Source organism: Dendrobates tinctorius, unplaced genomic scaffold (genome assembly GCF_039654945.1).
Source record: "Dendrobates tinctorius isolate UK_male_01 unplaced genomic scaffold, ASM3965494v1 ptg000241l, whole genome shotgun sequence".
NCBI lineage: Eukaryota > Metazoa > Chordata > Amphibia > Anura > Dendrobatidae > Dendrobates > Dendrobates tinctorius.
The window spans coordinates 7,733,055-7,758,335 of NW_027361908.1; positions in this window are offsets into that span (position 1 = coordinate 7,733,055).

Consider the following 25,281-nt stretch of genomic DNA (forward strand, 5'->3'; position numbering starts at 1 on the left):
TGTTGTGCAGGCCAAATCGCTAGCAGCAGAAGCAGTTTTTTTGTCTTCTTCCCTGCCTAACGCTCTCCCTACAGAATCAGCAGCAACCTCTCCCTATACTAAGATCGGCAGAAGTAAGATGGCGGTCGTCGTGCACGCCCTTTTATACCCCCTGTGACGCCCACCAAAGCAAGCCATTCACTTGCATGCCCTTCTGAAAGATGGTGGTGACCCGTGCCTAGGTCATCACGTTGCCCACAGTGTCCGTGGATCCTGATTGGCTGAAAAAGAGCGCAAAACAAACTTTTGAAACGCGACTTTGGCGCGTAAGTCGCCGACCTCGTGGCCGACCTCATCCTAGGGTCGGGTTTCGTTTCATGAAACCCGACTTTGCCAAAAGTCGGCGACTTTTGAATTTTTTCGACCCGTTTCGCTCAACTCTACTATCAAACAGTTTTCCACTCCTCCGTATTGTGGCTAAAATCATAGCAACATCGCATAACAAGAATCTGCATATGTTGTAAAGCTTTATCTCTTGCAGTTTTCATATTATCATGAAAGCATCCAATAAAGGGTAATATGGTAAAAGATTTCCTAAGAGTCAGATGAGGAGAAGCCTAAAGTAATGGAGGAGACAAGTGTCTATATTTTTGAAACAATGTATCTACTATTTCAAGCCCTACCACTGTAATGTTGACAATAGAAGTCATGTTATCATAGGTTAGTGTGACCTGTTGGCTGACATATTTACTTACCTATTCATATGCCCACTGAGATAGAAACATTTTATTTACTTAGCGCTGTTTATTCATTAATACTACCTTGACAACACAAACTAAGACAATGCTTGTTCTCGAATAGCTATTCTACTGTATGCATAGTAAAGTGCCAAAGTGCAGCAGAACATAGGAATTTTGCTTAGAGCAAATTGAAGAGTTATCTGTATTTAACATAAATGTTCAAGGTAGTACAAAAGTACCAACTTCTACCTGTGCTTTATAGCCTAGGCTAAATCATATAGTAATATGTTATCAAGCTAGGCTCTCCAATACGTTCAGCAGTGCTGCTATTCTACTTTAAACATATGTAGTATTAATGTTCTGCTCTTTTAGATAACTGCAATCTGGACTAGCTGGTATAAACTACACAGCCATGTTTTCTCTAAAACAAAATTAAACCTGTGGCCTTTATTGTAATGATATGAAATGGAGGGCAGAGAAGGGGTTTAGTGGTACTGTTGAGTGAGGGATTGTATGAAAAAGATAATTTAATGATGTAAAACAATGACAATATTTGACATTAGTTGAGCTATAATCCTACTTCTATTTTTCAGAACAAAATGTCACAGAAGGGTTTGCTATTGTGCCATTAATAAGAAACTCTCATTGGATTTGTATGTACCACAACAATAACTCCTATTTTCCATTTCCCACCTAAAATTCATGAGGAATGCTTCCTTCCTCCATTCAGATCAATAGTTGCAGGTATAGGCAGTTTAGGTGAAAAACATGACAATATCCGGGTTACCAGACAGTTTATACACCATTGTAATGCTTTATAAGCAATCAGACGTGATCAGAGTGAAAAAGTGAAAATCCTATAGAAGGACTAAGTAAAAAAAGTTTAGAAAACTTTTGGAAAAATATGTAAAAAGACACAAAATGCTATATATATAATGTACATTTTAATAGAAAAGAAAGTACCATATATACTCGTGTATAAGCCGAGATTTTCAGCCCATTTTTTGGGGCTGAAAGTCCCCCTCTTGGCTTATACATGAGTCATATACCGGGGGGTCGGCAGGGGAGGGGGATTGGGGGTGTCAGAGATCATACTCACCCCCTCCTGGCTCATCTCTGCAGGCCCCCTGCTTGCTTTATGTTCTCAGCGCCCCTGCTCTTCGTGCTTCAGCGGTCACGTGGTACCACTCATTAAACTCATGAATATGCACACGCCACGTGACCGCTAAAGCAGGAAGAGCACAGCGGCGCCGAGAACATGGAACAAGCAGGGCCTGCACTGCAGAGATGAGCGCCAGGAGGGGGTGAGTATGAATGGTGGGAGCTATATTCACCTGTCCCCGTTCCAGAGCCGGCACGCTGATGAGCAGTGGGCAGCAGGAGGTGAGTATACAGTTTTTATTGTAATAGAAGCAGTGGCAGGAGCAGCAACATGATGGGGCCACTCACTGCTCTCATTATCTGGGGCAACACAATGTGCAGCAATACTGGGGCCACTCACTGTGCAGCATTATCTGGGGCAACACACTGCACAGCATTATCTGGGGCCACACACTGTGCAGCATTATCTGGGGCCACACACTGTGCAGCATTATCTGGGGCAACACACTGTGCAGCATTATCTGGGGCCACACACTGTGCAGCATTATCTGGGGCCACTCACTGTGCAGCATTATCTGGGGCCACTCACTGTGCAGCATTATCTGGGGCCACACACTGTGCAGCATTATCTGGGATCACACACTGTGCAGCATTATCTGGGGCCACGCACTGTGCAGCATTATCTGGGGCCACACACTGTGCAGCATTCTGGGGCAACTCACTGTGCAGCATTATCTGGGACCGCTCAATGTGCACCCTAGGCTTATACGCGAGTCAATATGTTTTCTTAGTTTTTTGTGACAAAATTAGAGGGGTGGGCTTATACATGGGTCGGCTTATACACGAGTATATAGGGTACATATTTCATATTGTGGTTCCATCAGTGGAAAAATAAAAAAGCTATAGCTCTTAGAATAAAGTGATGCAAAATTATTTAGTTTTTCTACAAAATAGTTTTTATTGTGTACAACATAAAAAAGTTATAATCATGGTATCACTGTAATTGTGCTGACTCAAAGAATAAAGCAGCTTTATCAATTTTACCACAAGTGGAAAGGCATTAAAAAAAATAATTGCTGAGTTGCTGGTTTTGCTTCATTCTGTTTCCCAAAAGTTGGAATAGCAAACAATCAAAAAACATAATGTGCCCAAAAATGGTACCAATAAAAACGTCACCTCTTCACGCAAAAAACAAACTCTCACATGACTCTGTTGACCGAAATATGGAAAAATTATAGCCTTCAAAATATGGCGAAGTAAGCAATAAAAAGCGTCTGTGACAGCAGCCAAACATAAAAAATGGCACCGACCAGAAGAATTAAGTTGTGTATTCGCTAGAGTTGAGCGAAACGGGTAGGTCAAATTAAAAAGTCGCCGACTTTCGCTAAAGTCGGGTTTTGCCGATAGAAACCCGACCATAGGGTGAGGTCGGCCATGCAGTCGCCGACCCAAGCGCCAAAGTCGTGTTTGACATGATGCTTCCAGCGCCTTTTCTCAGCCAATGATCAAGGACACACACTGTGGGCAACGCAATGACATGGGCAACGGCCACCACCATCTTAGAGAAGGGCATTCAAGTGATTGGCTTGCTTTGTGTGGCATCACAGTGGCTATAAAAGCCATGACCGCCGACCGCCATTTTACTTCTGCCGATCTTAGAGTGGCAGCAACCTCTCCCTATGCTTTCTCAATAGGGAGAGTGTTAGGGAGGAAAGAAAGAAAATCTGTGCTTCTGCTGATAGCGATTTTCACTGTACAGTTAGTATGCAGTGACAGGGGAGGATTTTTTTGTGTGGAGCAGCGCTGGTGGTTATTAGGCTGCCTTATTAGGCTACCTGATAGCTGCATTGCTGTGTGCACACTGCTGTGCAGACTGCTTTTTTCAAAGCACTCCAACTTTTATTCTTTTTTTCTGCACAGTTACCGAGCGTTCACTTTTTCATACACCGCATAGAGGTGTACGCTCCTCACACACTACCGTGTACCGGCTGGTATCACGGACAAATACATGCTATCTGTGTGTGACTCCGGAAAAAATTAGACGGAGATTTAAAATTTTCTATATATACACCATAAAGAGCTGTCCGCTTTTCAAACAGTATCGTATATCTGCTGTTCAGATTATGGTCAAATCTATACAGAGACAGCGTGTGTATGTGAGTCCGTAATTACATATATGGACATTTCCTTTTTTCCATACATACACCGTATAGAGCTGTTCGCTTCTGATACAGTACCGTATATCTGCTGTTTAGATTATGGTAAAATCCATACTGAGACAGCGTCTGTGTGTGACTATGGAAAAAAATATACGTAGATTTTCATTTTTCCATACATACAACGTATAGAGCTGTATGCTCCTCACACACTACGGTGTACCGGCTGATATCACGGACAAATACATGCTATCTGTGTGTGACTCCGTAAAAAATAGACATAGATTTTCATTTTTCCATACATACACCATATAGAGCTGTCCGCTTCTGATACAGTACCATATATCTGCTGGTTGGAATTACGGTCAAATACATACTGGGAGAGCATCTGTGTGTGACTCCGGAAAGAAATATACAGAGATTGACATTTTCCCCAAATACATACTGGGAGAGCGTCTGTGACTAAGGAAATATATAAGGAGATTTAAATTTTTTCCTACACCTTATACAGCTCTACGCTCCTCATACAGTACCATATAGCTGCTGGTATTTTTGGTACATTTTCCCAAACATGAGGAAGTATGGTGGAAGAGGCTGCGCACGTCGGCGGGGGGCAGCTGATACTGATGGTGGTGGTGCATCAGCTGGTTATGCCAAAAGCACAATAGCAGCTAATGCAGGCGGTGTTGAGCCTGTGGCATCGTCTGGCACAAGAAGGCCTGTAAGGTTCCCTTTTCTGGGAGTAGGTAAATGGCTTTTAAAGCCGAAGCATCAGGAACAGGTTTTGGCTTACATTGCCGAAACAGCCTCCAGCTCTATTGCCTCCTCTTCTGAAGTTTCAAAAACTGCAAGCACTGAGTCGTCAGTGCAGGCTTCTGGTCAGGAACAACACCTTTCCTTGTGTCCTTCACCCACACCAAAAGTGGCAGGCTACACTTTAGATTACTCCATGGAGCTCTATTCACATACCATGCCTGGGTTATCAAGTCAAATCCTGAATTCCCCAGTCCAACATGAATCTGACATGGAGTGCACTGTTGCACAACCACTGCTAGATGATTCTGCTGGTACATTCACCCACAGCACTACATTTCACTCGCAATCTACTGAGCCAGAATCAAACCCTGATGAAACTCAGGTGCCCCTTCCCGCATACTATACCACCTTACACGTTGACACAGAGGAAGGTGCAGATGAAATTGAAGAGGAGGTGATGGATGTCTCAGTTGCTGACCCAGATTGGCATCCATTGGGGGAAGAGTGTGCTGCTGGCAATAGCTCAGAGGAGAAGGATCCACAGCAGGCATTGACATCGTAGCAGCAGTTATCTGGCAGGCCCGTAGCAGTCCAAAAACCTGGTAAAAAAAACAAAAGAGTTGCAGGACAGCTTGGCCAGATGGTCAAATTAGCACAGCGTGCAAGCCCTGATAATTTATACCACAGTAGGAAGAGTGCAGTGTGGCACTTTTTTGTCCAAAATCCTATTGATGAGGCAAAGGTTATCTGTAAGAAGTGCGGAAGGGCCCTTAGCCAAGGGAAAAATCTCTGAAATTTAAATACCAATTGCATGCTTAGAAATTTAACCACCATGCACTTGCAAGCGTGGACGGACTACAAAACCTCAGGTAGCACATGTTCACCTGCTCCGACTGAGGGTAGTCAGCAACGCTCCACTGCTTCTCCCACTGTAAGCCCACTGGTAAGTACACCACCAGCAAGAAATGTTGAGGGGTCATCGCAAGGCCAAAGCAGTCAGGGAATCACAATGTTTTTGCAACAAAAGACTGAATCTAGGCCATCACCACCACCACCATCACCAACCCCCTCTCAGTCCGTCAGGTCCACAGCTAGTTCCCCCATATGCAGCTCTCAAGTCCAGCTCACCCTACCAGACATTCTGAGTAGGACAAGAAAGTACTCATCATCTCATCTGCATACACTGGCTTTGTATGCCTACATTTCCAAACTGATCTCATTAGAGATGATGCCCTTCCGTTTGGTTGAAAGCGAAGCATTCCGAGAGCTCATGGCCTACGCTGTCCCACACTATGACCTACCCAGTTGGCACTTCTTTTCTCAAAAAGCCACCCCTGCCCTCAACCTGCATGTGAAAGACCGCATTGTACATGCACTCAAACAATCAGTGAGTGGAAAGGTGCACCTCACAACAGATGCATGGGCCAGTAGGCATGGCCAGGGCCGTTACGTGTCCATCACTGTGCACTGGGTTAATGTGGTGGATGCAGGCTCCACAGGGGACAGCAGCAGTGGAACAGTGCTTCCTAGCCCACGGTATAGGAAACATTTGGCTGTAGGTGGTCGATCCTCCTCCTCCTCCAGAAGCGAAAGCTCGCCGACAGAGCGCAGTCACACGAGCACTCCATCCACAGCTGCCAGTGTTGCACACAAGGTGTCCCACTATCGAACAGCTAGCGGAATGCGGCAGCAGGCTGTTTTAAAGATGATGTCTTTGGGCGACAACAGACACACTGTGGAGGTACTGGCCGACTACTTGCAGCGACAAACTGAGTCATGGCTGGGAAGTCTACATCTTGAACCAGGCAAGGTAGTCAGTGATAACGGCCGGAATTTTGTGGCAGCCATAGCCCTTGCAAAACTCAGACACATACCTTGCCTGGCTCACACCTTGAACCTGGTGGTGCAGTGCTTCCTAAATAATTATCCGGAGTTAACAGCCCTGCTCCATAAGGAGCGAAGACTGTGCTCGCACATCCGTCGCTCGCCCATACATTCCAGTTGTATGCAGAAGCTGCAATGATTGCTCCACCTCCCCAAGCACCGCCTATTCACAGACGTTGCAACAAGGTGGAACTCCACCATGCACATGGTTGAGAGGCTGTGCAAACATAGGCAGGCTGTAATGCATTTGTGGGAGGATACACGGGCAGGCAGTTTGAGGGCAGACATGGACTTGTTGGGTGTGCAGTGGTCAAAGCTGAAAGACCTCTGTAAAATCCTTCAGTGTTTTGAAGAATGCACACGGCTGGTAAGCGCAGACGACGCCATCATAAGCATGAGCATCTCACTTATGCGTCTGCTCATGCAAACTTTGTCGCATATTAAGAATCAGGCGTCTGCAGCAGAGGAGGAGGAAGAGGAAGAGGGAAGCCTTGATGACAGTCAGCCATTATCAGTGAGGGCAACTGACCTGGACAAGGTGGAGGAAGAAGAGGAAGAGGAGGAGGAGGATGAGGGGGATGATTATTTTGGGGAGGAGGATGCTTCACAGGGGGCAAGAGAAAATGTTGACGTGCCAAGATCAGGTACAGGGTTTGTGCGTGACTGGAGGGATATGGATTTGCCAGAAAGTGTTCCTCCACCCATCACTGGCAGTGCATCATTGACACCTGGAACATTGGCCCACATGTGTGATTATGCCTTGCGGATCCTAAAAAGGGACCCCTGCATTGCCAAAAGGATGAAGGATGATGACTACTGGTTGGCCAGCAACCTCGATCCACGCTATAAAGGCAAATTACAGAACATCATGCTGCAGGAGAACCTGGAGCTAATATTGACTAACAAACAAGCAACTCTGGTAAACCTTTTGTTTGAGGCATTCCCAGGACACAGCAGTGGTGCTGGTTCTCCCACGAGCCGTAGTGGGCAAAATGGAAGAGGTGTTAGTGGTGCACACAGCTGAAGTGGCATTGGAGACATGGGTTTCATGACTATGTTGTGGACTGATTCCTCAAGTACCACTCACACGACTGGTAATACTGAATCGATTGCATGTGACAGGAGACAGCAGTTGTCAACTATGGTTGCAACCTACTTCTCCTCCCATATCGATGTTCTCCCTCACAGGTCATTCCCCTTTGACTATTGGGCCTGTAAACTGGAGACCTGGCCTGAATTGGCACAATATACCTTACAGGAGCTCACTTGCCCTGCTGGTAGTGTGCTATCTGAAAGAGTCTTCAGTGCTGCTGGATCAATCCTGACAGAAAAAAGGACCTGTCTGTCGACCCAAAATGTTGATGATCTAACCTTAATTAAAATGAACCATGCATGGGTTTCAAAGGATTTTGTCCCACCTTCCCCTGATGACACATAGTTTTCCAGAAAAATTGCTCGCTTTTGTCCTCCTCTTCCTCGTACTTCTCCAATTCCTCCATTTGCAGCTGCTGAATGTCCAGCCTACACATCAACAAAACCAGGGGAAGAGTCTTGAGGAGATCATCTGCATATTCCCAGTGCCTTCTGGGATAAGTGAAGAGTCTCCGCGAGCTCAACGATCACTGGGTTTTGGCCGTTGCAGCTGAAAAGAGGAAATCGGAAAACCAGGGGAAGAGTCTTGAGGAGATCATCTGCATATTCCCAGTGCCTTCTGGGATAAGTGAAGAGTCTCCGCGAGCTCAACGATCACTGGGTTTTGGCCGTTGCAGCTGAAAAGAGGAAATCGGAAAACCAGGGGAAGAGTCTTGAGGAGATCATCTGCATATTCCCAGTGCCTTCTGGGATAAGTGAAGAGTCTCCGCGAGCTCAACGATCACTGGGTTTTGGCCGTTGCAGCTGAAAAGAGGAAATCGGAAAACCAGGGGAAGAGTCTTGAGGAGATCATCTGCATATTCCCAGTGCCTTCTGGGATAAGTGAAGAGTCTCCGCGAGCTCAACGATCACTGGGTTTTGGCCGTTGCAGCTGAAAAGAGGAAATCGGAGAAACCGCGCGCCGATAGGAATTTTGGCTCATCTTTCATCGTTTTTAAGAAATCTCAAGACGGAAGAGGCCAGGAGCCATTTGGTGAGCTGCATTTCTTGCTACATGTTCACAGATTTACCAGTGGAAAAGCCAAACTTCACATGCCACAAATGCAAGCTTGTGTCCCTGTTGGAGGAAAAGTTGCAAAATCTCGAAGAGAGGTTAGCTACGTTGAAGATCATTAAGGAAGGTGAAGAGTTCTTGGACAGAGCAGAATTATCTCTTCATGTTACAGAAAGAGAAGAAATTCGAAGTGCACCTGAAGAAACAGAGGAATGGAGACATGTGACCCAGAGAAAGCAGGAGGATCAGGAGGCAGTCAGCACCCATACTTCTCAGGAACCAGTACCAGGCTCTCACGCAGGAAAACGATGAAGAAATACATCAGGATAAGACTTTGCCAACAAACAGCAACCTTGTACGCCTTCAGAGTCCTCCTGGATGGAGAAAGAAAAATGTTGTGAAGAAGAAACGGAGAGTGGTGGTCATGGGGATTCCCTGTTGAGAGGAACAGAGGCCGCTATCTGCAGACCGGATATAACTTCAAGAGAAATGTGCTGTCTTCCAGGTGCAAAAATTAAAGATGTGTCTGACAGGATATCAGGACTCTTCAGACCTACAGATGACTACCCATTCCTGCTACTACATGTGGGGACAAATGACACCGCAAGAAACGACCTGGAAACCATCTGCAGAGACTTTGAAGACTTAGGCAAGAAAGTGAAAGAACTGGGAGCGCAGGTGGTCTTCTCTTCCATCCTCCCAGTGGATGGCCATGGAACAAGGAGGTGGAATAAGATTCTGCAGGTGAACAACTGGCTACGTCGATGGTGCCGTCAGCAACGATTTGGATTTCTGGATCACGGAGTGAACTACTTATACGATGGACTACTTGCTAGAGATGGGGTGCACCTTACGAAGACTGGAAAGCATGTATTTGGAAGTCGCCTTGCTACACTAATCAGGAGAGCTTTAAACTAGAACAACATGGGAAGGGAAGCAAAAGACCAGAAAAAGCCATACACCTGACAAATGCTATTGAGATCTCTGATATTGGAAGTGGAAAGGAAGAACAAAGACGAAAGAATCTAATTAATAAAAATATTGGAGAAAGAGAAACCAATCACAAACTAAAATGTTTCTATACTAATGCACAAAGCATGGGCAACAAACAAGGAGAATTGGAACTACTAACACAGGAAAAGAAATATGATGTCATTGGAATCACTGAAACTTGGTGGGACAATACACATGATTGGAATACAAGACTAGAAGGATACAACTTATTTGCAAGAAACAGACTTGATAAACGAGGAGGGGGTGTCGCATTGTATGTTAGAAACGCGTATATCTGCACAGAGATTGAAGCTTCAGAGACTGGGAGTTCTGTGGAAACTGTTTGGGTAAGAATACAAGGACAGAACAATGGAAAGGACACCATTGTAGGCATTTACTACAGGCCGCCTGTGCAAGCTGAAGATATGGATGAACTCTTTATGCATCAAATGGCCAAGTTCTCCAAAAAATATGACATAGTTGTCATGGGAGATTTCAACTATCCAGACATTTGTTGGGAATCTCTCTCAGGCAAAACTAACAGGTCAAGGAAATTCTTATCCTCTCTTGCTGACAACTTTATCTTCCAAAAGGTAAAGGAGAAAACAAGGGGAACTGCTACCTTTGATCTAATCCTTATAAACAGGGAGGAAATGGTTGAGGAGGTAAAAGTGGCTGGGTCCCTAGGATGTAGCGACCATGCTATTTTAGAATTTTGGATAACTAGAGGCGGAAGACCTGTGAAGACTCAGACATCAAGGTTAGATTTCAGAAAGGCAGATTTTAAGGGATTCAGAAAGAGAATTGGAGGGATCCAATGGCTGGATATCCTTAAAGACAAAAATGTCCAGGAAGGATGGGAAATCTTGAAAAATGAAATTCTCAAAGCACAGTTGTTAACAATTCCGAAGAGAGGGAAGAATAGGAAGCATTTAAGGAAACCAGGATGGATGAACACAGAACTTAAGCACATGCTAAAAAGGAAGAAAAAAATGTTTTTAAAATGGAAAGAAGGAGGCATATCTAAAGAAGAATATAATGCTGTCTGCAGAACCTGCAGGGCACAAATCAGATTATCTAAAGCTGAAAATGAATTGAGGCTTGCAAGAGATGTCAAAAGCAATAATAAAGGATTTTGGGGATATGTCAAAAGTAAAAGAAAAGTCAAAGATGCTATAGGATTTTTACAGGATGAAAATGATGAAATGGTAAGACAGGATGTTGAGAAGGCTGAACTTTTAAATTCCTATTTTGCATCTGTTTTCTCTCAGAAAGGAAATGTAACATCAACTGTTATTCACTGTCCTATTAAGGGAATAGAAGAATCCAGGATATCTATAAACAGAAAGATAGTGAGGAAACACTTAGCTAACCTAAATGAATTCAAGTCTCCAGGTCCAGATGAATTACACCCCAGAGTACTGAAGGAGATAGCAGAAGAAATTTTTGAACCCCTCTCCATAATCTTTGAAAATTCTTGGAGAACAGGAGAAGTGCCAGAAGACTGGAGAAGAGCAAATGTTGTTCCTATCTTCAAAAAGGGGAAGAAGGTGGACCCAGGCAACTATAGGCCGGTGAGTCTGACTTCTATACCAGGAAAGATCTTTGAACAAATTATTAAACAACATGTATGTCAATACCTGGATAAGAATGAAGTGATTAAAGAGTCAACATGGGTTTGTAACTAATAAGTCATGTCAGACTAATTTAATTTCCTTCTATGACGGTATTACTGATTGGGTGGATCAAGGAAATGCTGTAGATATAGTATATCTTGACTTCAGCAAAGCATTTGACAAAGTCTCTCATACAATCCTTATTGAAAAAATGACTAAGTATGGAATGGACAAGGCAACTGTTAGGTGGATTCATAACTGGCTTAGTGATCGGACCCAAAGAGTGGTCGTAAATGGCTGCACATCCAGTTGGAAGAATGTCTCAAGTGGGGTACCACAGGGCTCTGTCCTGGGCCCTGTATTGTTCAACATCTTTATCAACGATTTAGATGAAGGAATTGAGGGTAAACTGATTAAATTTGCTGATGACACAAAGCTAGGAGGGATAGCTAATACTAGAGAAGAGAGAGAGAGGATTAAAAAAGATTTAAATAAACTGGAGAAGTGGGCAGCAACTAACAGAATGGTTTTTAACAGGGAGAAATGCAAAGTACTACATCTGGGCAATAAAAATGAAAAAAGCATATATAGAATGGGAGGAATAGGGCTAAGTGACAGCACATGTGAAAAAGACTTGGGTATACTAATAGGTCACAGACTGAATATGAGTCAACAGTGTGATGCAGCAGCAAAAAAGGCAAATGCAATTCTAGGATGTATTAACAGAAGCATACAGTCTAGATCACGTGAAGTAATTATTTCCTTCTACTCCTCTTTGGTCAGACCTCATCTGGAATATTGTGTCCAGTTTTGGGCACCACATTTTAAAAAAGACATCAACAAACTGGAGCAAGTTCAGAAAAGAGCGACCAGAATGGTGACCGGTCTGCAAACCCTGTCTTATGAGGAAAGGTTGCAGGATTTGGGAATGTTTAGTTTGCAAAAGAGAAGACTGAGAGGAGACTTAATAGCTGTCTACAAATATCTAAAGGGCTGTCACATTGCAGAAGGATCAACTTTATTTTCATTTGCACAAGGAAAGACTAGAAGCAATGGGATGAAGCTGAATGGGAGGAGACACAGATTAGATATTAGAAAAAACTTTTTGACAGTTAGAGTGATCAATGAGTGGAACAGGCTGCCACGAGAAGTGGTGAGTTCTCCTTCAATGGAAGTCTTCAAACAGAGGCTGGACAGACATCTAACTGGGATGATTTAGCGAATCCTGCTTTGAGCAGGGGGTTGGACCAGATGGCCCAGGAGGTCCCTTCCAACTCTAAGATTCTATGATTCTATGATTCTATGATTCTATGAACATATGCCATTTTTTCAACCTCCCTAACTGGGCTGGCCCCCCCAGGGCTGGGGTCACCACCTGGCGCACCCGGGCAAGTGCCATTGCCCTGAACGGGTGGGTGAGCCCACTCTTGGTCAACAGCACTGGCACAGGGCCCCTCATAGTACAATAAAGTGTCTCTGATGATGGGGGGGCCCACTCGCTGTCACACACCGGCGTACTCTGAGGGGCCCTGTGCCAGTACCGGAGCCCGCGAGTGGGCCCCCCTGCTTGCTCAGGGCCCCAGCACTTGCAATACTTACCTCTCCCTGCTCCAACGCTGTGTAGTCTGGGCAGTTAAATCCTTCACAGGGACAGCCACTACAAATTTGGTGAACTGATCCATGATGGTTAAGACGTAGCTATGGCCTGTCCTGATGGGCTCTACCTTCAGATGATCAATGGCTACCATTTGTAATGGACGTCGACTCACAATCTGATGCAGTGGTGCTTTATGATCAGCTTTCACAGTTTTCCTACCCACAGACGTGTGACATTCCTGCCACATTTTTCAATGTCTCCTCTCATGCCAATCCAATAGAATCGCCTACGGCCTGTGACTTCTGTCTTTTGCACTCCAAAGTGACCAGACAGATCATGATAGGCAGTGAGGACCATGTCTACATCTCTCCCTGTGATCACAATTTGATGGAGACGAGTAATGGTGATGGGATCCACGCTACTGCGATACAGCAACCCTTTCTTCACAAAGAACCGTTTTCGCTGTCTCCACAAAGAAATTGAGGGTCAGCATCGCCTCTGCGAATTCTCCCGGGAGGTTTTCCCGTGATTAGTAATTCCCAAATTTCTGCAATCACTCGACTTTCCATCTGTACTTGTATCCATCTAGCTTCCTGTAGTGGAGAGTCTAGACTGGCTTTCTGATACTGAAATATATACGAAGATTTAAAAGTACCCCAATTCTGTATACTCGTGTACGCTTCAAATACATTTCCCTTTTTCTACTTTTTATATTCTGGTGTAATCCATACTGAGCCTGTGAGAGTTTGTGTCTGACTCTGGATACACCTGGTATCTGCTGATACAGTACCTTTTTTCAACATTTTGGATTACAGGTAAATCCATATTGACTGAGTGAGCGTCTGAGAGTGCCTCCTGAAATACAGCATATACGGAGTGTGTATAAAAGCCCTCACAGCCAACCGCCATTTTTCTTCTGCCCATCTTTACAGAAGGTAGAGGTTGCTGACGCTGTTTATCATTATGGAGACACTTAGGTCTGTAAACAGAAGTTCTTATGTGCTTGTGCTGAATGCAATTGTTGTGTACAGATAGTGTGCAGTGACAGGGGAGGATTTCTTGTGTGCAGCAGCGCTAGTTATTAGGCTGCCTGCCAGTGACAGGGAGGATTTTCTTGTGTGCAGCAGTGCTGATTATTAGCCAGCCTTATAGCAGTATTGCCATGTGTACACTGCTGTGCAGGCTGCTTTTTACACAGCACTAAAACTTTTATTCTTTTTTTCTTCACAGTGAACGAACGTTCATTATTTCCCACACCGTATACAGCTGTACGCTCCTCATACAATACCGTGTCCTGGCTGGTATCATGGAGAAACAAATGCTGACTATCTGTATGTGACTCTGGAAATATATAGGGAGATTTAAATTTTCTCTTATACTATATACACCTGGTATCTGCCGATAAGTACTTTTGATCTAAATTTTTTATTATGGTATAATCCATACTGAGTAAGCATGTGTGGTTTACTCCTTCAATATATATTAGGAGATAAAAATTTTACCCTATACTATAAACACCTCCTATCTTGTGAAACAGTACCTTTGTTCGACATTTTGTATTACGGTCAAATCCATACAGAGCGAGCGTCTGAGGGTGACTATGGAAATATATAAGGATATTTAAATTGCACCCTATAATATATATACTTGCTATCTTGTTATCCGGTGCCTTTTTTCAACATTTTGTATTATGGTCAAATCCAGACTGAGTGAGTGTCTGAGGGTGACTCCAGAAATATATACCGAGACTTAAAATTAGCCAAACACTGTATACAGTTGTACGCTTCTGATACAGTACAGTTTTTTGCTATTTAGATTCTGGTGTAATCCATACTGAGCCTGTGAACATCTGTCTGTTATTCCGGAAATAAATTTGGAGATTTAAGATTACCCCAACACTGTATACAGCTGTACACATCTGATCCATTACCCTTTTACTGCTTTTTATATTGTGGTGTAATCCATACTGAGCCTGAGAGTGTCTGTGTCTGCCTCCTGAAATATATATGGAGATTTAGAATGTTTAATCTATACTATATATACATTGTATCTGGTGTTACTGTACCCTTTTTCAACTTTCTACCTTCTTGTCTAATCCATACTGGGTGTTGTGAGCTCATTTTCGGGTTTGCCTCTGGCTTCTGGTGAGGGTTATGGAGCTGGCTGTGCTGACAGAAGAGTAGTGAGTTCTCTATCTGGACTCCCTCTGTTGGTGAAGGGAAGTAATGAAGCTGATCTAAATGGCAGAGACCGGCCACCTGAGGAAGAGGACTGCGATTGGACATCAGGAGTTTCTGATTGGATTTAAGGCAGCCGACTCCCTAGTTTCTTGCTGGTGATTTTTCCTGACTGTGGCTCCTGGTTTCCAGTTTGGTTCCTGCCTTCCCAATGCTAAGTTTTCTCTGCTATTGTTCATATGAGTTTTTGTCTGGTTTACTTAGTTTTTGTGTTCAGCCAGCCCTGGCTGGGACTGGGCTGAATCCCCATTTTGTCTCTGATCAGTTGATCTCTTTTGCTCTGTCTTCAGAATATACCTGAGTGCTGATATAGTGATTTGAAGTCTAGCGACTTCAGGGCCTTTTTCTATCAGACATGTTGGACATTCTTTTTGGCAGGGTTTTTTGAGTGATTGCAGACAGCAGCTTTTCTTTCCTGTCCTTTCTAGTTAGCGAGGGCCCCATCGTTTGCTCAGCCTATCTTTCTGCCTGTGTCTGTGTTTTCATCTTGTATCACCGACAATACATGTTGGGGGCTGTCTATTGCTTTGGGGTCTGCCCTGGGACAGTTTAGATTTTCCCTTTCTTTCTTTAGGCTTATTTAGTTCTCCGGCCGTGACGAGGCATCTAGGACCATCGTAGGCACGCTCCACGGCTACTGCTAGTTGTTGTGGATAGGATCAGGGGTCTGCAATCCGCTAGTTACCAACCTCTCCGGTTTTCTGGGCTTAGCTTGCTTTTTGTTTTTTCCTCCTCGGTGACTAATTCATAACACTGGGCCTGAAAGCATCTGTGTCTGCCTCCTGAAATATATAAGGAGATTTAGAATGTTTAAACTATACTATATATACCTGCTATCTGGTGATAATGTACCCTTTTTCTACTTTTTATTTTCTCGTCTAATCCATACTGGGCATGAGAGCGTCTGTGTCTGCCTCCTGAAATATATACAGAGATTTAGAATGTTTAAACTATGCTATATATACCTTGTATCTGGTGATACTGTACACTTTCAACTTTTTATATTCTTGTCTAATCCATACTGGGCCTGAGAGCGTCTGTGCCTGCCTCCTTAAATATATATGGAGATTTAGAATGTTTAAACTATACTATATATACCTGGTATCTGTTGATACAGTACCCTTTGTGCCAGAAAGTCCTCCTCCACCTACCACTCTAAGTGCATCATTGACACCTGGAACATTGGCCCACATGTGGGATTATTTCTTGCAGATCTTCTTTTTATATTATGGTGTGATCCATACTGAGCCTGTGAGAGTCTGTGTGTTACTCCTGAAATATATAGGTACATTTAAAAATTACCCCAACACTGTATACAGCTGTACGCTTGTGATACATTACCCATTTACTGCTTTTTATATTCTGGTCTAATCCATACTGAGCCAGTCGGAGTCTGTTTCTGACTCTGGAAATATATACGGAGATTTACAATTACCCCTATACTATATAGAGCTGTTCACTTCTGATCTATTACCCTTTTACTGCTTTTTATATTGTGGTGTAATCCATACTGAGCCTGAGAGCGTCTGTGTCTGCCTCCTGAAATATATACAGAGATTTAGAATGTTTAAACTATACTATATATACCTGATATCTGGTGATACTGTACCTTTTTTAAACTTTTTATATTCTTCTCTATTCCATACTGGAACACAAACAAAGAGCACAGAATGACAAATGTGCAAAAATACCTTGCAGTCAGACATATGACAGGGTGGTGTGAACATTGTCCAAAAGACTTGTTCACATTTGTGCATGTCACATGTGTGTTTCTATTCCATACTGGGCATGAGAGCGTCAGTGTCTGCCTCATGAAATATATACGGAGATTTAGAATGTTTAAACTATAATATATATACCTGGTGTCTGGTGATACTGTACCCTTTTTCAATTTTTTATATCATTGTCTAATCCATACTGAGCCTGTGAGCGTCTGTGTCTGACTCTTGAAATATATTCAGAGATTTACAAATATCCCTAGACTGTATACAGCTGTACGCTTCTGATACAGTACCATATATCTGCTGGTATTTTGGGTCCATTTTCACAAAAATTAGGAAGTATTGTGGAAGAGGCCATGGATGTGGGCGTTGGGGGCCAGCTGGTAGTGACGGTGGTGGTGCATCTGCTGGTAGTGCCAAAAGCACACTAGCAGCAAAGGCAGGAGTTGCTGAGCCTGCATCGTGGTCTGGCTCCGGAAGGCCTGGAAGGCTCCCTTTTCTGGGAGTAGGTAAACCACTTTTTGTGATGGCCGTCTGCGAATCTGGACTGCAGTAGGAACAGCACCCCGAGTAACCCCGAAACCCTTAACCCCTATACAGGGATCTGGAATTGTAGCAAGGCCCAGGGGGTAGCTGTCTGGTGGAGCAGTGCACCAGAGCAGGACAGCCATCAAGGGGTTAAAACTAAAACCCATAATCGTGGTAAGGAGGCAGGAGTCGGAGGCCGGAGGGCAACAGAGGTGTAAAATCAGCAAGCAGAAGAAGTGTCAAAAGTCCGGGCCAAGGTCAGTAAAACCAAAAGGGCAGCAAAGGTACAGAATCAGCAGGCAGCAGAAGGGTCAGGAATCCAAGCAAAGGTCAGCATCAAAAAATCGGAAGAGAGGCAGAGGTACAAACATGGCAGGCAGTAGAATGGTCAGAAATCCAGGCTGAGGTCAGAGTTAACTATAGCAATTCACACAGTAGCACGCAGGGGAACCAAGAATATATACGGCGGCTTGCAAGACCAGTCCCAAGGTATTTGAGGGATCAGGTTATCCCTCACAGGTTCCTGGACTGATGGTGTAATTAGGACCGCCCCCAGGACCAGGCCAGATGGTGATGCAGTAAGCCCTACACGACTGACAGAGGGGCGGAGCCTGCACCCACCAGATGCCTGCGCAGGAGCCTCTTCTGTCACCACCCTCACCCAGGGGCGAACCACGGTGCCTCCCAGTGGCCGAGGCAGGAACAGCTGTCCCCGAGTCTGACAGCGATGAGACGGTCTGGCACCTCCTAATGGCCGAGACCGGAACAGCAGGCCCCGAGTCTGGCGGCGACGTGTCAGTCCGGCGCCTCCTAGTGGCCGAGACCAGAACAGCAGGCCCCGAGTCTGGCGGCGTCGTGTCAGGTGGTGCCTCCTAGAGGCCGAGACCGAAACAGCAGGCCATGAGTCTGACAGCGACGTGACAGTACCTCCTCTTCTAAGAGGGGCCTCCGGACCCTCAAAACCCAGTTTGTCAGGATGAAGGAGGTGAAACCTTCTAATTAACCCCTTGGCATGGATGTCACTAGCGGGGATCCAGGACCTCTCCTCTGGGCCGTAGCCCTTCCAATGACCCTCTCACCAAATGGGAATCAAGGATACCCTGGACTTCGTACTCCAAGGCACCCTTGACCAAAACTCGAGGAGGAGGGGACTGGACAGGATGAATTGAGGAGCGGTACATCTTGAGGAGGGATTTGGGGGTATTTTAAAAGACTGAGGGAGCTTTAAACGAAAGGCTACCGGGTTAATTACCTCTAATATCTCATAGGGACCAATAAATCTGGGACCCAGTTTGGCAGATGGTACCTTAAGCTTAATGTTCTTGGTAGACAGCCAAACTTTGTCCCCAACTCCCAGGTGCGGCCCCTTGGACCGCCGTCTATTTGCGGCCGAAGCCTGTTTGACCTGGGAGTCTTTCAAGTTTGTGTTCACCTCCGACCAGATGGTCCTTAAGTGATGTATGGATTTCTCTACACCCAGGAGCTCCGACATCTTAGCCGAAAATGAACCAAAACGTGGGTGCAAACCATGATTGCAGAAGAACGGGGTGGTCTTGATGGATTCTTGGTATTGGTTATTTAGGGCAAATTCGGCTAACGGGAGATGTTCCACCCAATTGGACTGATGTTCCGAGACATAGCAGCGGAAATACTGCTCTAGGGGCCTGGTTGGTGCGCTCAGTTTGACCATTGGTCCCAGGGTGGTAAGCGGAGGAGAAGGATAATTCAACGCCAATGTTGTTTGCAGAATGCCTTCCAGAATTTAGAAACGAACTGGGTACCTCGGTCGGACACGATATTCAACAGAGCTCCATGCAGTCGTATTACATGAATGACGAACAACTTACTCAAAGTTTCTGAATTAGGCAGTCCAGACAGGGGAACAAAATGGCACTGCTTGCTGAACCTGTCCACCACCACCCAGATACATGTCTTCCCTTCTGAGGGCGGCAGGTCAGTAATGAAGTCCATGGAGATGTGGGTCCATGACTCTCTGGGGCGGGCAAGGACTGGAGCCAGCCAGCAGGCCGATTATGGGGGGACTTGGCGCGAGCACAGGTTTCACAAGCTAGTACGCAATCTTTACAGTCCTTAACCACCGTCGGCCACCAAAAATTCCTAGTCACTAGTCTGGTGGTATTATTAACACCAGAATGGCCTGCCATGACAGAGTCATGCGACTCCTTCAGAACTTGTAGATGAAACGGGGCTGGAACGAACAATTTCTGGGGGGGGCATCGTGTCCAGGGCTGGTTCTGAGGACCTAAGGATCTCCTCCAGAAGGTCCAGAGACACTGCCGACACAACAATTCCATTGGCCAGTATTGGAACTGGTTCTGAGTCCTCAGCCCGTGAGGGGCAGAAACTTCGAGAGAGGGCATCAGCCCTTACATTTTTAGTCCCTGGACGAAACGTGATCATAAAGTTAAACTTTGAGAAGAACAAAGCCCACCTAGCCTGCCTAGGATTCAGTCTTTTAGCTGACTCCAAGTAAGTCAGGTTCTTGTGATCTGTGATCACTGTAATCTTGTGTTTAGCACCTTCGAGGAAGTGGTGCCATTCCTCGAAGGCCCACTTTATGGCCAACAATTCCCGATTCCCTATATCATAATTTTTCTCAGTAGGAGAGAATTTTCGGGAAAAGAAGGCACATGGACGGAGTTGAGTGAGGGAGGCAGTGCCTTGGGAAAGCACTGCCCCTACTCCAACCTCAGAGGCATCAACCTCTACCACAAAGGGGCAGTCCAGATCAGGCTGGATTAATATTGGGTTGGCAGAAAAACAATCCTTTAAAACAGAAAATGCCTGAAGTGCCTCAGGCTTCCAACTAACCATGTCTGCCCCCTTCTGGGTCAGATCCGTGAGCGGTTTGGAGATCTCAGAGAAGCCTTTGATAAATTTACAGTAGTAGTTTGTAAAACTCCAAGAATCGCTGCAGTGCTTTTAGAGTTTTGGGTTGCACCCATTCTCTAATGGGTCAGATCTTGGCAGGATCCATGCAGAACCCCTTAGCAGAAATCATGTACCCTAAAAATTGTACCTCCTCAGTCATAAAAACACACTTCTCCAGCTTGGCAAATAGAGAATGTTCTCTAAGTCTCTGGAGCACAGAACAGACATGTTGCGTGTGTGTAAGAACATCAGCAGAGTAGATCAGGATGTCATCTAAATAAACCACTACATATACCCCACAGATATCCCTGAAGATACCATTCACAAAGTTTTGGAACACGGCAGGTGCGTTACTTAACCCAAATGGCATAACAAGATACTCAAAATGACCAAGGGGTGTGTTAAACACGGTTTTCCACTCATCTCCGTCTCTTATGCGGACAAGATTGTAACCTCCCCGGAGATCAAGCTTAGTGAACCAACGGGCCTCCAGTAGCTGATTAAACAGATCAGGGATGAGTGGAAGCGGATACTGATTTTTTACAGTAATAGCGTTCAGCTCACGATAATCAATACAAGGTCTGAGTTCACCATCTTTTTTTTCCACAAAGAAAAACCCAGCCCCTACAGGTGAAGTGGAGGGTCTAATAAAACCTTTACGTAAGTTGTCTGTTATGTAGTCATTCATGGCTACACGCTCTGGACCAGAGAGATTAAATATTCTCCCCTTAGGGACCAAGTCTGTAGGACAGTCATACTCTCTATGAGGAGATAATTTCTCAGACTCCAATATGGAAAAACATCCTCATAGTCCCTGAATGCATATGGTATAAAGGGTGTTTTAATTTTAATTTGGTTCACTGACAGCGACATACAGTGATTCTGACACAGTGGACTCCAGCGCACAATATCACCTAGGTGCCAGTCAATAACAGGATTATGCTGGCACAACCATGGCATACCTAACACAACTGCATGTGATAAATTGTGAATAACAAAAAATGACATATGATAGGAGTGTTCCTTCAGGCTGTGCACTGAAGCAGGTGTTAGGCCAAGAAATCAGCTCAAACAGGAGAAGAAGGGAAAAAAAGTTCAGGAGACTGCTTTTATATATGATGGACATATACACAAAAAGCAGTTTTTTGGGCCGGATATAATGTGACGGCCGTCTGCGAATCTGGGCTGCAGTAGGAACAGCACCCCGAGTAACCCCGAGACTCTTAACCCCTATACAGGGATCTGGAATTGTAGCAAGGCCCAGGGGGTAGCTGTCTGGTGGAGCAGTGGACCAGAGCAGGACAGCCGCCAAGGGGTTAAAACTAAAACCCGTAATCGTGGTCAGGAGGCAGGAGTCGGAGGCCGGTGGGCAACAGAGGTGCAAAATCAGCAGGCAGAAGAAGTGTCAAAAGTCCGGGCCAAGGTCAGTAAAACCAGAAGGGCAGCAAAGGTACAGAATCAGCAGGCAGCAGAAGGGTCAGGAATCCAACCAAAGGTCAGCATCAAAAAATCGGAAGAGAGGCAGAGGTACAAACACGGCAGGCAATAGAATGGTCAGAAATCCAGGCTGTGGTCAGAGTTAACAATAGCAATTCACACAGTAGCATGCAGGGGAACCAAGAATATATATACGGCGGCTTGCAAGACCAGTCCCAAGGTATTTGAGGGATCAGGTCAACCCTCACAGGTTCCAAGACTGATTATGTAATTAGGACCGCCCCCAGGACCAGGCCAGATGGTGATAAAGTAAGCCCTACATGACTGACAGAGGGGCGGAGCCTGCGCCCACCAGATGCCTGCGCAGGAGCCTCTTCTCTGTCACCACCCTCAGCCAGGGGCGAACCACGGCGCCTCCCAGTGGCCGAGGCAGGAACAGCCACCCCCGAGTCCAACGGCGACGCGACGGTCTGGTGCCTCCTAGTGGCCGAGACCGGAACAGCAGGCCCTGAGTCTGGCGGCGACGTGTCAGTCCAGCGCCTCCTAGTGGCCAAGACCGGAACAGCAGGCTCTCAGTCTGGCGGCGGCGTGTCAGACCGGTGCCTCCTAGTGGCCGAGACCGGAACAGCAGGCCCCGAGTCTGGTGGCGACATGTCTGTCCGGCGCCTCCTAGTGGCCAAAGCTGGAACAGCAGGCCCTGAGTCTGACAGTGATGTGACACATTTAAAGCCGGAGCATCAGGAACTGGTTTTGGCTTACATTGCCGAAACAGCCTCCAACTCTATCGACTCCTCTTCTGAAGTTTCAAAAAATGCAAGCACTGAGTTGTCAGTGCAGGCTTCTGGTCAGGAACACCTTTCCTTGTGTCCTTCACCCCCACCTAAAGTGAAGGATGCCGCAGCCCACACTTCAGATCACTCAATGGAGCTCTTTTCACATACCATGCCTGGGTTATCAAGTCAAATCCTGAATTCCCCAGTCCAACATGAATCAGAGATGGAGTGCTCTGATGCACAGCCACTGCTAGATGATTCTGCTGGTACATTCATCCACAGCACTACATTATCCTCACACTCTACAGAGCCAGAATCTGACCCTGATGAAACTCAGGTGCCCCTTCCTGCATACTATACCACCTTACATGGTGACACAGTGGAAGGTGCAAATGAAAGTGCCGGTTCCCTGAGCAGGTGGGGTGGGGCATACTCATGGGCGACGGCACTGGCACAGGGCCTCTCATAGTACACAAAAGTGTCTCTGCTGGTGAGAGGGCCCATTCGCCATCAGACACACCTGCGTACTATGAGGGGCCCTGTGCCAGTGCCGTTGCCCATGAGTGGGCCCTCCCTGCTTGCTCAGGGCCACAGCACTTGCAATACTTACCTCTCCCTGCTCCACTGCCGTAACGTCTTTCGCGTTTCCTGACAGTGACATTCAGGTCAGAGAGAGCAATGACATCACGTCTGTATGCCCTCTGCCTAAACAGTCCAAGTGCAGAGAGCTGGAAGATGGCGACGCTGAGGAGTCCAGAGTAGAGCAGTGCCCAGCGATGAGAGGTATTTAATTTATTTAAAGGTTGGGAGCAATTTTTGGGCAGCACTATACACTGGAGAATGATATATGGGGCCCATCATACACTGGAGCATCATCCATGAGGCCCATCATACACTGAAGCATTCCAAATAGGGGGCATCAGACACTGGAGCAACATTTATGGGGCCCATTATACACTGGAGCATTAGAAATGGGGCCCATTAAATATGAAGCATTATTTGGGCCCATAAGACACTAGAGCATCATCCATGGGGCCCATCATATAATGGAGCATTCTAAATGGGGCAGATTATATGGAGCATTATTTGGGCCCATCATACACTGTAGCATCATCCATGAGGCCCATGATATACTGGAGTATTCCAAATGGGGGACATCAGACACTGGAGCAGCATTTATGGGGCCCATTACACACTGGAGCATTAGAAATGAGGCCCATTGTATATGGAGCATTATTTGGGCCCATAAGACACTGGAGCATCATCCATGGGGCCCATGATATACTGGAGCATTCTAAATGGGGCAGATCAGATACTGGAGCAGCATCTATGGGGCCCATTATACACTGGAGCATTAGAAATGGGACCCATTATATATGGAGAATTATTTGGGCCCATAAACCACTGGAGCATCATCCATGGGGCCCATCATATACGGGTGCATTCTAAATGGGGCAGATCAGACACTGGAGCAGCATCTATGGGGCCCATTATACACTGGAGCATTAGAAATGGGGCCCCTTATATATGGAGCATTATTTGGGCCCATAAGACACTGCAGCGTCATCCATGGGGTCCGTCATATACTGGAGCATTCTAAATGGGGCAGATTATATATGGAGCATTATTTGGACCCATCATACACTGGAGCATCATCCATGAGGCCCATCATATACTGGAGTATTCCAAATGGGGGACATCAGACACTGGAGCAGCATTTACGGGGCCCATTATACACTGGAGCATTAGAAATGGGGCTCATTATATATGGAGCAATATTTGGGCCTTTAAGACACTGGAGCATCATCCATGGGGCCCATCATATACTGGAGCATTTTAAAGGGGACAAATCAGACACTGGAGCAGCATCTATGGGGCCCATTTTACACTGGAGCATAAAAGAAATGGGGCCCATTATATATGGAGAATTATTTGGGCCCATAAGACACTGGAGCATCATCCATGGAGCTCATCATATACTGTATGGAACATTATATGGGACCAATTATTCTGTATGGAGAAATATATGGGGCTCATTATTCTGTATGGCGCACTATGTGGTGGCCATAATACTGTATGGAGTAATAGACTGTTTGTTTTTTGAGCTATTGTAGAATTTAAAATAGATATCAGTCATGTCATGTAAGAAGTGAAGTATTTTTCATTGTACTATACCTATATTTCTGTGCCGTATCAGAGGATCATGAATTGTTGTATGTGTTAAAGGGGCGCACTGACACTCTTTGGCCCAAGGCACATGAAAACCTGGAGCCAGCCCTACTCCCCATAACTTTAGCCAAATAACCCCCAGTTTTTAATGCATAACTATTATTATAAAGTAAATTAAGGTTGACAAGCTTAAGTAATTAGAATTGATGTTGTTGGCATTGAAATGGGCATTGTAGGTGTGTTTACTGTCCTTCACTCCCTGTCGACTTTGCTTTCCCATTGACTTGCATTGGGTTTCGTGTTTCCGTCGGACCTCCGACTTTTCCCTATAGTCGGCCGATTTCGTTCAATTCGACTTTTGAGAAAGCGGGTATCATGAAACCCGACTTGACCCTAAAAAAGGCAAAGTCGCTCATCTATAGTAATCACTTATACTGCACAAGTAAAGACGTAAAAAATAAATAAAACCAACTCTTCAACTGCTGTGATTTTTTTCATGCTGCCTCACAAAAATCACCCTAAGGCTATGTGCCCACGCTAGCGTTTTTAAACTCTC